A 13,295-nucleotide genomic window follows, 5' to 3' on the forward strand; every position below is an offset into this window, starting at 1 on the left:
GTTTGGTAAAGATTTGCAGCATTTCAGTTCAATACAGATTATCAGTACATTTTATGTTATAGACCAGTTCTATATTTATTGAGTAGGTTGCTGTGATGCACACAAGAAGCTTTGCAATCACTGTGATAATGACAGCTCATACTAGCACCTTCTTCTGCACAGCTGTAATGAGATAACTTTAATTTTGCATCTGCCTGGCACGTCTATCCTCCCACTGACCCTGGCACATCCCCTCTGCAGCCCAAACCCTTCCCTCCAAGAATAGGCAGCAGCCTGGCATGTCACCGTAGCCTTTAATGGGGTGGAGCCAAAGTGACATATCAAGGGCTTGATAGCAGAGGGAGCCAGGAGGAGGCTCAGGCTGGCTTTCTGGCTCACATTCACAGGGCAGCTGCTAGCTAGCTCTCTCTCTCTCTCTCGCACTGTGAGGTCCTGGGCAAAGGTGGACAGGGAGGGCATCGCATCTACCAAACGTGAGGCAAGGGGGGGCACATTTTACGGAGATCATCTGCCCAGCCATTACCAGTCCTATCTGCGTACAGTGTAAATAGAGCAAAGGTAAGGTGGAATTTCTTTTAAAGGGATGACACTGTAGAGCTCAATGCTTGTTTATCTAAAATCAATTGAAAGGGGAAGACTAGTCTTATGTATGCTGCGTAATGTTGGCACATAGAAATATATTACAATTTACAAATACATCTTCTGTTGTTCTGTATACATTTGTGTGTGTATGCCTCTATACTGTTGCACAATTATACATAACTTTATATCCATACTGGCTTAGAATTTGTTGCACAAAATCTCTATTGCCCACTGTAGGGGCCATAGAAATATTGACCCCAATGTATTTATTTATTTTTTGTTGAAACTACAAGATGTAAACTTCACACTCCTGCACTTCTGTATTATGGCTGTCCTATTTTTAGGTGCACTATAAGGAAAAAAGATTATACTAAATCCCAGTCACACATGATAACAACTGATAGTATGTTGATATATGTCCCAACCTTTATATATAGTATCTATAAACTAGGTATTAATATAGTTACATTTTAATAATGTTGTGTGATATATGTATATGTTATGTCATTTTGGTGTGGTTATACTTATGTTGTGTGTTTTCTAAGTAAATGATGTATAAAATAAACAATGTATTGCACATATAGCACATAATAAAGTACAGTAACTAATATAACCCGTACATACAGCTAATCACTACTGGTCATACAGAGGACATATGACTACTCAGCTGGACACCGCTTGGCTGCCAAGATTTAGCAGGTCCCCTCTGCCGATCCTCACTGTGCACCCGTGACCTTTAGCTAAAAGGTAACTTTTATATTACTCATCTGTCACCAATGGTTAATGCAGCCAAATTATTATAACTACCTATATGTCAATATCTGATGGGGGGGAAAAATCAAAGATATCGCTGAGGTAATATGTCTGTATTGTTCAGAAGCTGCCTTTACCAGTATAAGGTTTTGAAAACCCTACAAAGTTTTGTCCAGCATAGATTTACTGTTTTGTTTTTTGTTTTGTTTTTTTAGTTGTTTGTTTTTAAATAGTCGCAAAGTGGCCTATGTATTGTATTAATAATGCTGGCACTACCCGAATAATTAACAACCCAATGTCGTGACAGATAATTTCATGTTGTATGAATATGCCCCCATTATACATTAAAACTAACTTGTAGGGACATCATTAGCGAGTAACTTTCCAAGCATCTTGAAGGTGTGTCAGTTTCCGCTGCCGGATAGAGGCTTCGAGAGAGGGATTTGAAGATCTCTCTACTGCGAGTAAGCCTTCATAGGCTTAAAATGGTTTATGCAATCTGAAGATGAAGTAAATGGGACCAAACACTGAAAATTTTTGCTTCAGAGTTTGGTACAATAGGGTCATATTTGCAGCCTTAACTAGCCTTCTGCAGGAGATTTCTGTGCAATCTCTTCCATTAGGTATTAGTCCGTAGCAACAATTCAAAAAGTTATGCAGAAACTGCAGTTTCCACATAAATTTCCAGTTAAAAAAACTATTAATAAATAGGACCTTAAGTATGTATCAATACAAGGATTTCTAAAATGTATATTGTATTTTAAGCACTCCAATAGGGTTCCTGACCGTCGGTCACATAACCGCATCCCCTCCAATACAACATATCCTAACAGTGCTGTAACTTTTGGTGCCCTGTGCCAGAAAAGAATTGGTGCCCCCACCCATATTCATAGTAGGGACAGTGCACGCCAGAGGAGCCCAAAAAGGCATAACTTCATGGGGAAGGAGTGTGGCCACAGAATAGTACCAATTCACATTACATTGTACAATCACATTACACCACACTCTAGTATCCCTTATACATGTTACATCTTAGTAGAACTCCTTATACACATTTTGCTATGGTAGAGTCCCTTACACACGTGATACCCCAGTAAAGGGTCCACTAATACCCCTTTCACATCTCCAATGCTGGATCCCACCCGGGAATTGGAAACGGGTCCTTCCCGGGTGAGACTCTGCTACCCCTTTCGCTGGCTTCCTGACCCGGTAATATGCCAGGTCGGTTGCCATAGCAGCGGGGGGCGGAGCCAGCACAGGGAAATGAGTTCATCTCCGCGCCGCCTCTCCCGATCTAGTAAACGGGTCCCGGGTCACATAGACCCGGGAATCCGCTTACGCAGCCACTGACCCGGTATTCAACCTGGGAATAACCCTTGTTATAACCCGGGTTGGATTACTGGGTAAGGCGACCTGGGAATTCCGACATGGCGCTTTCACACCGCACACTGACCCGTGTCGACCCGGCATTATGCCAGGTCGATACCAGGTTATTTGTGCAATATGAAAGGGGTATATATGGACCCAATGGGGATTCACTTTTATATAGAAGATGGACTTAAAGGTGCTGCCCCTTTTTTTAGACTGCAGGGGTTAATCCCCCACCCCCAATATCTTCCCTCTGTGTGCTGCACCTTAAGGAGCCATTAGGGGACAGCAGCAGGAGCCCTGCGCCAGAGTGGGAAGCATCCGGGCACCAGTGGATAGTTGATAAATAAAAGTCGATTATGGGTCAATGGGTCGACAGTATAATTGTTGACAATGTCTAGGACGACACCAAATTGTCGACATGTGAAAGGTTGACATGGTTGACATGGAAATGGTGGTCACGTGCAAAGGTCAACATGGCTTTTTAATTTTTTTTGTATCAAAATGTTTCTTTAAGCATGTTGACCCCCAATTAGTGCACCATGTCCCCTCCATTAGAGAGAGGGTGCTCTCTCTAACGGACCGCTAGAGAGAGGGTGCTGAGGCAATGTAGCAGCGTGAAGGAGTTGCGCTATGTGGTGCCTCCTGTTAGATCACTCTGCAGCTGAGAGAGGTGGGCCGAAGGGAGGCAGAAGAGTGGGTGAGGTAGCCAGCGCCTGATCGCCACTGTAGTGAGCTGCCCAACGTGAGAGGAGGGAGGTGCGGCTTGCCTGACATGGGAGCAGAGCAAGAGGTGGACCTGGCAACAGCTGAGACAGACACTGCAAGGAGCAGGGACGCAGACAAATTTTCCTCTCTAGAGGCTGGCAGTGAGGCGGACTTTCCCTGTATCTGACAGCCGGGAGGTGCGGCCACACACAGACAGAGCACACAGGGTCGGCAGAACTGCTGCTGATGGCGGCCGATCGAGGGTGGATGTGGACGGTGCGCACACAGGGCAAATGCACTTTGTGCTAAGCACCGTCCGCCCCACCTTAGTTACGGCCCTGAATCCTAACATATATGACATATAGATAGGCTTGACATACTATCCCTTTAATCTGGGATACCTTTGATTTATACAGGTTTATTAAAACTGATTAAAACCAGGTGAAAAGCAGGCTTTAAATTTAGTCAGCCATAGAACCTGTGTAAGCCATAGGTGCCCCAGATTTAAGGGATATTATGGGAAAGCTTCATATAGAGAAAGGAATGATACACCGATGCAGAGAGGCTAATCATTCTGAAGAACTTCAGAAGAAGAACTGTTCAGTTGATCTTTGTTGAAAAGCATGGACAACAGTATTTAAAAATCTGTAATACCTGAGACTGTCCCTGAAAATAAGAACTGTTGCCTACACTACATTCATTTACTGTTCATGGGCAAGAAAGTAGATTGCTTCAAGAGATATCAATTGGCACCAGTCTTGAAGTTGTAGACCATGATAAAACTGACGGCAACTAGAAATCAATGATTATAGGCTGTCTGTCCACAAGTTAAAAAAAAAAAGTTACATTTCTTGGCACAAATATCTGTCCATTTAAAAACAGAAATTACTTCCTTCAACCTGTTCTTGTTTCCATAATTAACCACAGGCAAGATATGTTTAACCCAAAATTGCCACCAACAAAATAATACATTGTTTGTAACACATATTGAATACGTTACTAATAGTGAATATGGTTATCTGTGTTCTTTTAAATGTTTTTTTTTTGTTATCATTAATGGTGTATTATTTTTTTAATGTCATATCTGCTGTAGATTAGTTGCTATTGTCAGTAGCTAACTAGGAGTGTGTTTGTGGTAGAGCAGGATTAGCACTTAAAGCAACCCCTTCCCTGCTGTGTGGATCTGCAGTGCAGTAGCTATGTTAACTCTTTATTAGCTGCAGGAATTGAAGACTTTGCAACTATTGCTGGTCTTTAAATCTGTTGTCCCTTCCTAATAAACAGATGTGAAAAGGGTGAGTAGATTGAATACAGATTGACAGAGACAGCCTTAGGGGATGAAGGAAGCAACAAGCAGAAAAAGGTGGAAAAAAAGTGTTAAATGGAAAGAATGATAGTGCTTGTTTGCATCAACAACACAATCTGCATAAGTCTCAGTATGAAATCATTGGGCCGGATTCAAATGTGCTCTCCCCCTCCCGGCCACGATCACGTCCACCAGCGATATTCTAATGTTACTGCCGAGGGGAGCGACGATTATTTCAGCTCGATACCACCGGAGGTAGTGGGCTGCAATGCGTGTAAAGAGACCCGTTTGGGCGCCCATTAGTTTAGTCGGGTTTAGGTGCTTTGCTCGTCTAAACCCGACTGCACTGGGTGCGAAAGGGGAGAAAATTGGGGATGTTAGATGGGACATTTTAATCCGGCCCATTGTGATAATATGTGGTCTGTGTGGCAAAAAAAATAAAATCCGGGTCATCTTTCTTTTGCGCTGACTGTGAAGATTTGTGTGGGTGTTTAACCCTTTTTAGATGATGTTGAAAAATTGGTTTTGCACTGTCCTACAGAGGAATAGTTACAAAGCCAGGAAGATAAGGCGCCTGCTATAGTAATAATCTTTAACCCTTCTGTTACTAGAAACCTTTTGTAACCTTGTCTTTACCTTTGTCTCCTGTCTGTTTCATTACTAATTAACAAGGGCAGCTGTATAACTAAGTGGGAATCAAAGCAGCTGGCTCCATTCACAGAGGGCTGATTTAATCAACACAGGCATACATAACATTTGTACTGTGCACCAATAGGTGGTCTGACTTACCTTTCACGCAGGCCTCTTTCTACAGCTTACAGTGTTGATTGCACTTTTGCATTTGATGCTCTGCTATGGAATATAGCTCGGTGCCAGTACTACAGGCAGCTTAACGGCCGTTCCCATTCAGCATGCTAATTAAATCCCCCAAATAACTGAGAGAATGGGAATTATCTGTTGTCTGAAATTAGATTTTGTGGCAGTTATGCTAATGAACATGATATATTGAATAGAAAATGGATATCTGTTGTATATAATGTGGCACATAGCCTATAAATCAGCGTGTTTTTATGGTGTATGGAATACAATTATGAAAAAGATTAGGCTCTGTATGTCCGTTAAAATTGGGTAATGTACTGTACTTAATGGTACAAAGTGAAATGTTAAGTAAGGACTCATTCAGATGAGCGATTTGGGAGCATTTTATCATGTCACATTCCATATGGAAAGAGATGTGAGAAATCCGCTGACAAAATAGAACGAGCAATATATGTCTGCTGATTCTACAGGCAGCAATGTAAACCAGGAGTCACATTAAAATGCTGGAAAACCATGCAGGCACCGTTTTCTGGCGCGTTGGTCAGACCCAAGCTTTGCACCTCTGTATCCGCAATCCATTATCTAGGTGTATACAGTTTATTCTTACAGTTCTGAGCATTTGTTTTACCTTGTTCCATTTAGAAATGCTTACACAGGGGCTGATTCTGAGTTAGCAAAAAAAGCAAGTACAGTAACTTTGCACCTGGACAAAACCTGTTGTACTACTAATGTGCAGAGCTGGCCCTAAAGGCACATATAGACGGGCCGATGTGGGAGAGATGTGTGCTGAGCGTGCTCCAGCCTGATCTTTAATATAGTGGAGGTAATGGGCCTGATTCTGGGTTAGGAATAAGAACAAGTTTGTGCAGATGGATCCGGTATGATATACAGGCAGATGAGATGCTGAGTGTCAGTATACCCACAGTGGCATCCCATCTGCCGTAAACCCGGCAGAAAGGCAGCGAGTCCCATTGAGGGCTCGATGCGCTCGCCACGATTCGGGCTCAGTGGCACGCTTCGTTCATCATAGGTTCTATACCCACTCGGTTGGTGGTGTGAGCCCACCAACTGAGTGGGAATACCAGGCGGGTGTCAGGCTCCCATCCATCGGTAAAATGCCAGCTGTCAGGATTCTGGCATCGGTCTCCTGAACACCAGGATTCTAACAGCTGGCATTTCCACTTCATCTGGTGCAGATACATACTTTTTTTGCACGTGGGGTAAATACTGGCTGCTTTTGCATATAGCCCACACATGCTAGTATGCCCCTCTCCCATATAAATCTCTCAGTCTGCACATTATAAATCTGTTCCTCCTATTGGGCTGCTTTGGGCACCTTGGTTTTACCAAGGTGCACAGTTACTTTCTATTTCTTGCTTTAGGCCTAAGAATCAGGCCCAGTATCTTTCAGATTGTGCAACCATCAGATTGTAGCTGTCATTTTTCTAGCATCTGAATAGTTGCTGTGGGTTATCTGTAGCATACAGGCCCTCATTCCGAGTTGATCGCTCACTAGCTACTTTTAGCAGCCGTGCAAACGCATAGTTGACGCCCACTGGGGAGTGTATTTTCGCTTTGCAAGTGTGCGATCGCATGTGCAGCCGAGAGTTACAAAAACATTTTGTGCAAAACAAGACCAGTCCTGTATTTACTTATCCTGTGCGATGATTCTAGCGTTGGAGGTCCCAGAATAGACGTCAGATACCCGCCCTGCAAACGCCTGGTCACGCCTGCGTTTTCCCTACCACTCCCAGAAAACGGTCCCAGAAAATGGTCAGTTGACACCCAGTTGACACTTTCTGTCAATCTCCCTGCGATTGGCTGATGATGATGGAATCGTCGCTAGAAGCATTGCACACCAATGATGCTGTTTGTACCCATACGATGCGCGTGTGCATTGTGGTGCATACGCATGCGCAGTTTTGCAGTTTTTTTACCTGATCGCTGCGCTACGAAAATCGTCAGCGTGTGATCAACTCGGAATGACCCCCATAGTACAGGGAATAATTGTCAACTGCATTTAAGTTGTAAATTAACAAATCTATAGCATGGTATTTCGAAAAAAAAAATCTGTATTCCTGATTCAGGTGACATTTTAAAATGTTAGTGTCCAAGAAGTAAGAGGGCCCTGCTCACAAGCCTACAATCCTTATGGCAGTTTGGTTTTCCTCAAGGCTGAAATTAGGCATACCATTTGTAGCACTGGAGTTCTGGACCAAAAACAAGATTCTTGGAAATGGATGGGGCTTAACATTTTTTCCCCAGTTATTAGTAGATAGAAAACCACATCCAAAATGATGTTTGTTACATACAGTACTATAGGGATGATTCATAGTTGGGACCATTGGAAACAAAAACGGAGTAACTTTATACCCGGACAGACCATGCTGCAATGACAAGTGTAGCAAATACATTTATTTTTTTGCATGCAGAATAAATACTGGCTGCTTTTGAATCTAACCCACAAATACTGGACAACTTGTTTTTTAAACTGCAATTTAGGGGCAGATTTCATTACACGCAAGCTGGAGCCAGAGCAGCTTCATGGAATATGGGGGAGATGTACTAAGCAGTGATAAAAGTGGAGAAGTGAGCTAGTTGAGAAGTTGCACATGGCAACCAATCAACTGCTCTGTATACTTTTATAGTATTCAAATTGTTAATGTTACGTCAATGCTGATTGGTTGCCATGGGCAACTTCTCCACTGGCTCACTTCTCCACTCTTATCACCCCCATATATGTCTCCTAAGTGCAGCTATGATGCTGCGCCCATCCTAACTTAAATTTGTCCCACCTGCAGTACAACATGGTTTTACCAAGGTGTAACTGTGCTCCTCTTTTGCTTTGCTCCAAACTGTGAATCAGCCCGTCTGCGGCCAGTATATCTATCTTGAAAAAGATCAGTTGTCTTAATGAGTTTTTATAATAATACGTCATCATGTAGATTGGTTGCATCTGTTGCATGCAATGATCTTACATCACATACTTATATCTGCAAATCCTGTCCAGTCTGCGTGAAAAAGAAAAAGGTAATTTACTGCAATTCTTCCTGTACAGAATGCCATTATTAATTAATACAATTTTATACTGAGCAGCCTCCAGTATGTATTCACATTTGGCTGCCACTCAAACATTTGGAGATCTAAAAGAATCGGTAATTTAAATTCTGAATACATTTATAGATTGTGATAAAATTAATTAAAATGGTAACTCTGCTTCTGTTCATGGACATAACTAGCCATCGCCGGGCCCCACAACAATATTTCTGTAAGTGAAAGCCCAAACAGAGAAATACTGTGTAGGTGCCCATTCATGCTGGGCAGGGCAAAGAAAAGGGCCCCTTAAGCAGATGAACATTTATTGCCAGGCTATCACTCATTTCCCAGGCCACACAAGGACCCTACCAAGTGACATTTCAATATTGACATACCCTCCAACATTTTACACATAAAAATCGGTACAAATGAGGAAAAGGGGCGTGGCCACGGGTAAAGGGGGCGTGGTCACGCCCCTTTTCCTATACTTTCAATGGTAGTTTGGACAGCCAAAAATCGGTACAGACCATAAAAAAAAGGTACTGTACCTATTAAAAAGGTACAGTTGGAGGGTATGTATTGAGCGCTCTAACCCAGAGAGACTCAAAATTCCCCTTGCCAGCCAATCACATCACAGCAAACATGGGACTATGCTGAAGATTGGCTGAGCACCAATGCAGAAGCACCACAGTTAATCTACAGTGGGTATACTAGTGGAGCAGTTCACATAGTCTATTGTGGGTTTTTATTTACATCTTCCATGCATTACACAAGGGTTTTTATAGACATTTTCTATGGATTCTGAGAAAAATAATTCCATTTGATTACACATAAAGAAGATGTTGCTTGGATTACACATTAAGAAGGATTCCTATGCAAGAAGATAGAATTGCATTACAAATAAAGCACTTTTTCCAATGAATTACAAATTAGGAATACTTCTCAGTGGAATCCAAGTAGATATCATATGATTACACATAAAGAATAATACCAATTTTTTTTAATCAATAATTTTATGTTTTTATTTCAATAAAACGCAATTTAACAGTGTTTTATTTACATGCGTCCTGATTCAGAGATCACGGTAAGCAGTAGCAGCTGTCGCAGCCACTACTGCTAAATGATGCTAATGCAGCAGGAGATGTCTTGTATAACTAGACACCTCCTATGATCCGCTGCTGCATCCGAAGACTCAGCCATTGGATCACTTGCATGAGCATTGGCTAACCTACAAAACAGGGGTGAATCGGAGCCTGCTGCCACCCCTGCTTTTCCAAACAGCTGTATCATGTCAGTCATGCTGCAGCTTTGGGGCATATGCCCTTAGATCGCAGACCAAAATCGTCACATGCACAGTACAGATCCCACATATGCGCTGATTGGTAAACTTTGTACTAGTGCGGAAACCATCAGGTTTATGTACAACTCTGAATCAGGCTCATTGTTTCTTTATTATGTTTAATGGAATAGGGTTTAAATATTCCCAACTATTATAGTGGGATCATCGAGGTGATAAATACTCTAGGGACACAATATCGCATCAGTCCCTGCCACAGTGGAGCTTACAATCTATATTCCCTACCACATGCACACGCACACACTTTCACACTAGGGTTAATTTTGTTGGGAGCCAATTAACCTACCCATACATTTTTTGATTGTGGGAGGAAACCGGAGTTACCGGTGGAAACCCACGCCAGCATGGGTATAATATACAAACTCCACACAGATAGGCAGTGGCGCTGAGGCGGTCAGGTACTAATTACCCAGGCTCAGGTCTGATGGGGGGCCTTGCGGGGGCCCAGATACATCCCCTTACCTAAAGAAAACTATGACCATAAATATCACAAGAGAGCGCTTATAAGAATTAAATATTTTTGTCTCAGACAATTTATTAATATTGTAGAATAAAAAATATTTTTAAAAAACATTTATTTGAGAACGATAGCACTGCTGATATTGAAGCACAATATAGCACATTTTTTGGAATCACCTGATAAACCAACAGTCAGTCCATATATAATGAAGTTCAAATAATGGTCCACTGGGCGCTCACAGCACACGTTGATAGACTAAAAAAGTCTAATTAAAGATGCTTTTATGATAGCTGTAAAGCTGAACTGTGGGCGTGGTCAAAGATAATGCGCTATGCTACCACCTCCCCACCCGCCTAAAGTTTTGTTTGCTCACCACTGGTTCCAGTGTGGTCCAGCGAGACCAACGATCAGCACACAGGGTCCGTGATTTTGATGTGGGAGCGGCGGTATCAGCTGGATATGAGAGGGGAGGGAGGGCGCAACTCTCTGCCAGATGGCTAAATGGCTGTAGCAGGTGCCGCTGTTGAAAAGGCTCAGACTGTGGCAGTGAATAGGTAACGTGCAGGGGCTTAAAACAGCAGCGTGGCAGGTCCTTAACGCATTTCTCCGTTAACCCCAGCAACGGTTTCATCCCCTTACCTGGCAGCAGCAGCTCTTCCCCAGTACACAGCAGCCCTCAGCCCAGTACATGCTGCCGTGCATGCCACTGGCCATGCCACTCACAATCAGGCCCTGGGCCAAAACTAGGATTTTTGACACCCGGGGCAAGACAGTAATTTGGCGCCCCCCATGCACACATACACACTTTTGGAACCATGTCAAAAACACAGGAATGAACAGTTGGCAAAGTGACAACCAGCATCGTCAGGGTGCATCCAGTACACATTCTCTAGGGAAATGGATAGGAACACAAGAAAACTAACATGCACCTCAGATACAGTATTGTGGGGGACTCTGACTGTCCAACTGCTGTAGGACTACAAAGCCCAGTATGCCAGTAAGGACCTACAACCAATTAAAGAGGAGAAGTACCAACCTTCTGGGGAGGGACATACACACAATGTGGGTTATCCTGACTGCAGAGAGGAGTCCCTAGGACTGGCTGGTGTTATATACCTGATATAAGCCATGCAGTCACTGTATCACATACCCTGGGGGAAGGGGACTCCAACTGCTGTAGGACAACAAAGCCCTTCATGCAGGTTGGGACCTAGGACCACACTTTTGGAGGCAGCAGCTGTCCGTGGCTGCTACTGCTTCCTCTCGCCATGTCCCCTTCTGGTCGCGCTGCCGAGCAGTAAAGGGGGCAGACACAGTTTACAGAAGTACAGGAGTGTGTTAACGGCCACCCCCACCCAATTCATAATTGTTCTAGTTGCCGGGGGGGGGGGGGGGGGTTGGTTTTACCATGAGTCCACATTCGTGGTACTGGGGAGAGGGGACCTGCAGCGAGGGTACTAGGACCCAGCAGTAGATAGCTTCTTAGGACCCTGTCCTCCTCTGCTGGAAGGGGGAGGCGCTGGGGAAAAGGCCTGGGGGCAGACATCGCTTACACAGGCACATGAGTGTGTGAGCGGCCATGGACCAGCGCTTGGGAAATTAGAGGGGATTGGAGAGTCCTTGGTCACCACCCCTGCCTCATTCATTAGCGTTCTACTTGCAGGGAAGGGGGGCGTTTCATTGGTGGTGCTGGGGAGCAGGTAACTACAGTGAGGGTTCTTGGGCCCGGCAGAAGGTAGCACTTTAGGGCTGAGAGGAAGGAGTGGAGGCAGAGTACCCATCTCTGCACCCTTTCAGATTCTGCACCCGGGGTGCATGCCCCCTTAGCCCCCCCTAGTTGCGGCCATGATCAGGCCACACACCCTGAAAAGTACCTGGGCTCAGCCAGGCTCTCTACTGCCTAACAGATAGGGTCATGGTGGGTTTAACACATGACCTCAGTGTTGTGAGGCAGTAATGCTAGTTATTACTTATAGATATGTGTGTGTTTTTGGGGGGAAGGGCTCCACTCCACAGCCCGGGAAAATTCCAAGTGTTGCAGCGGGACCCTTCTGTGGGATTTTCTGTTAATAGTGGGTGTGATGTTAGTGTATTAGAATGCTTAATATTTGTAGACACTCCCTTACTAACATGTGTAAGCCTGAATCTTCAGTGACGGTCCCTAGGACCAGGGGAATGCTGGGAAGTGGGTGGTCCAGTGTGCAGTGTGTCTGGAGTTGGTGATGGAATAAACAGCACAGCAGTGAACTCACATGTCTCTGTGTCCTGATGACTGGATTTACAAACATATGAACAAAACATGTCAGAAGAATTTTAACTTGGACTGCTAGTGCTCTCAGAGTGTGAAAGAATCCTGCAGCAGTCTGTAAGGCTGTGATACTCGGTGTCTGCAAAGCCTGCCGTGTGCTCCTCTCTTCAAACAGTGAGTAACCATGGATAAACTAGTTCCTCCAACCAGCATGCTGATGTCTGGTAACTTGTCTGAAAACTGGAAAAGATTTAAGCAAAGGTTTAATATATATCTTGCTGCATGTGGAGCTGATACAGAGGCTGACAAAACTAAGGCATCCATTTTCCTCCATGTGATAGGAGAGGATGTGCTGGACATTTATAATAGTTTTCAGTTTGATGAGGGGCAGAATATGGTGCTATCATGCAAAAGTTTGAAGATTACTTTGTGCCAAGGAAAAATGTGACATATGAAAGATATAAGTTTTTCACATGTGATCAGAAGTCTGGAGATGGATTTGATCAGTATGTTACAGAGCTGCAATCACTTAGTAAAACCTGTGAGTTTGGTGATTTAAAGGATTCACTGATTAGAGATCGTATTGTCTGTGGAATACCTGATAATGGACTCAGAGAGAGATTGCTGAGAGAGCAAGACCTAACACTAGATAAGGCAG

General features: G+C 43.8%; 1 protein-coding gene across 3 annotated transcripts in view; it reads left to right on the plus strand.

Annotated features, from left to right (window-relative positions):
• The first annotated feature begins 329 nt into the window (after positions 1 to 329).
• CDK18 (cyclin dependent kinase 18) overlaps positions 330 to 13,295 on the plus strand; it is a 330,987-nt gene continuing 318,021 nt past the window's right edge. For all 3 annotated transcript variants that reach the window (XM_063955137.1, XM_063955136.1, XM_063955138.1), the window contains exons 1-2: positions 330 to 558; positions 1,209 to 1,329. The gene's annotated coding sequence lies outside the window, so the exon portion shown is untranslated. The remainder of the gene's footprint in view (positions 559 to 1,208; positions 1,330 to 13,295) is intronic.

This window comes from Pseudophryne corroboree, chromosome 2 (genome assembly GCF_028390025.1).
Source record: "Pseudophryne corroboree isolate aPseCor3 chromosome 2, aPseCor3.hap2, whole genome shotgun sequence".
NCBI lineage: Eukaryota > Metazoa > Chordata > Amphibia > Anura > Myobatrachidae > Pseudophryne > Pseudophryne corroboree.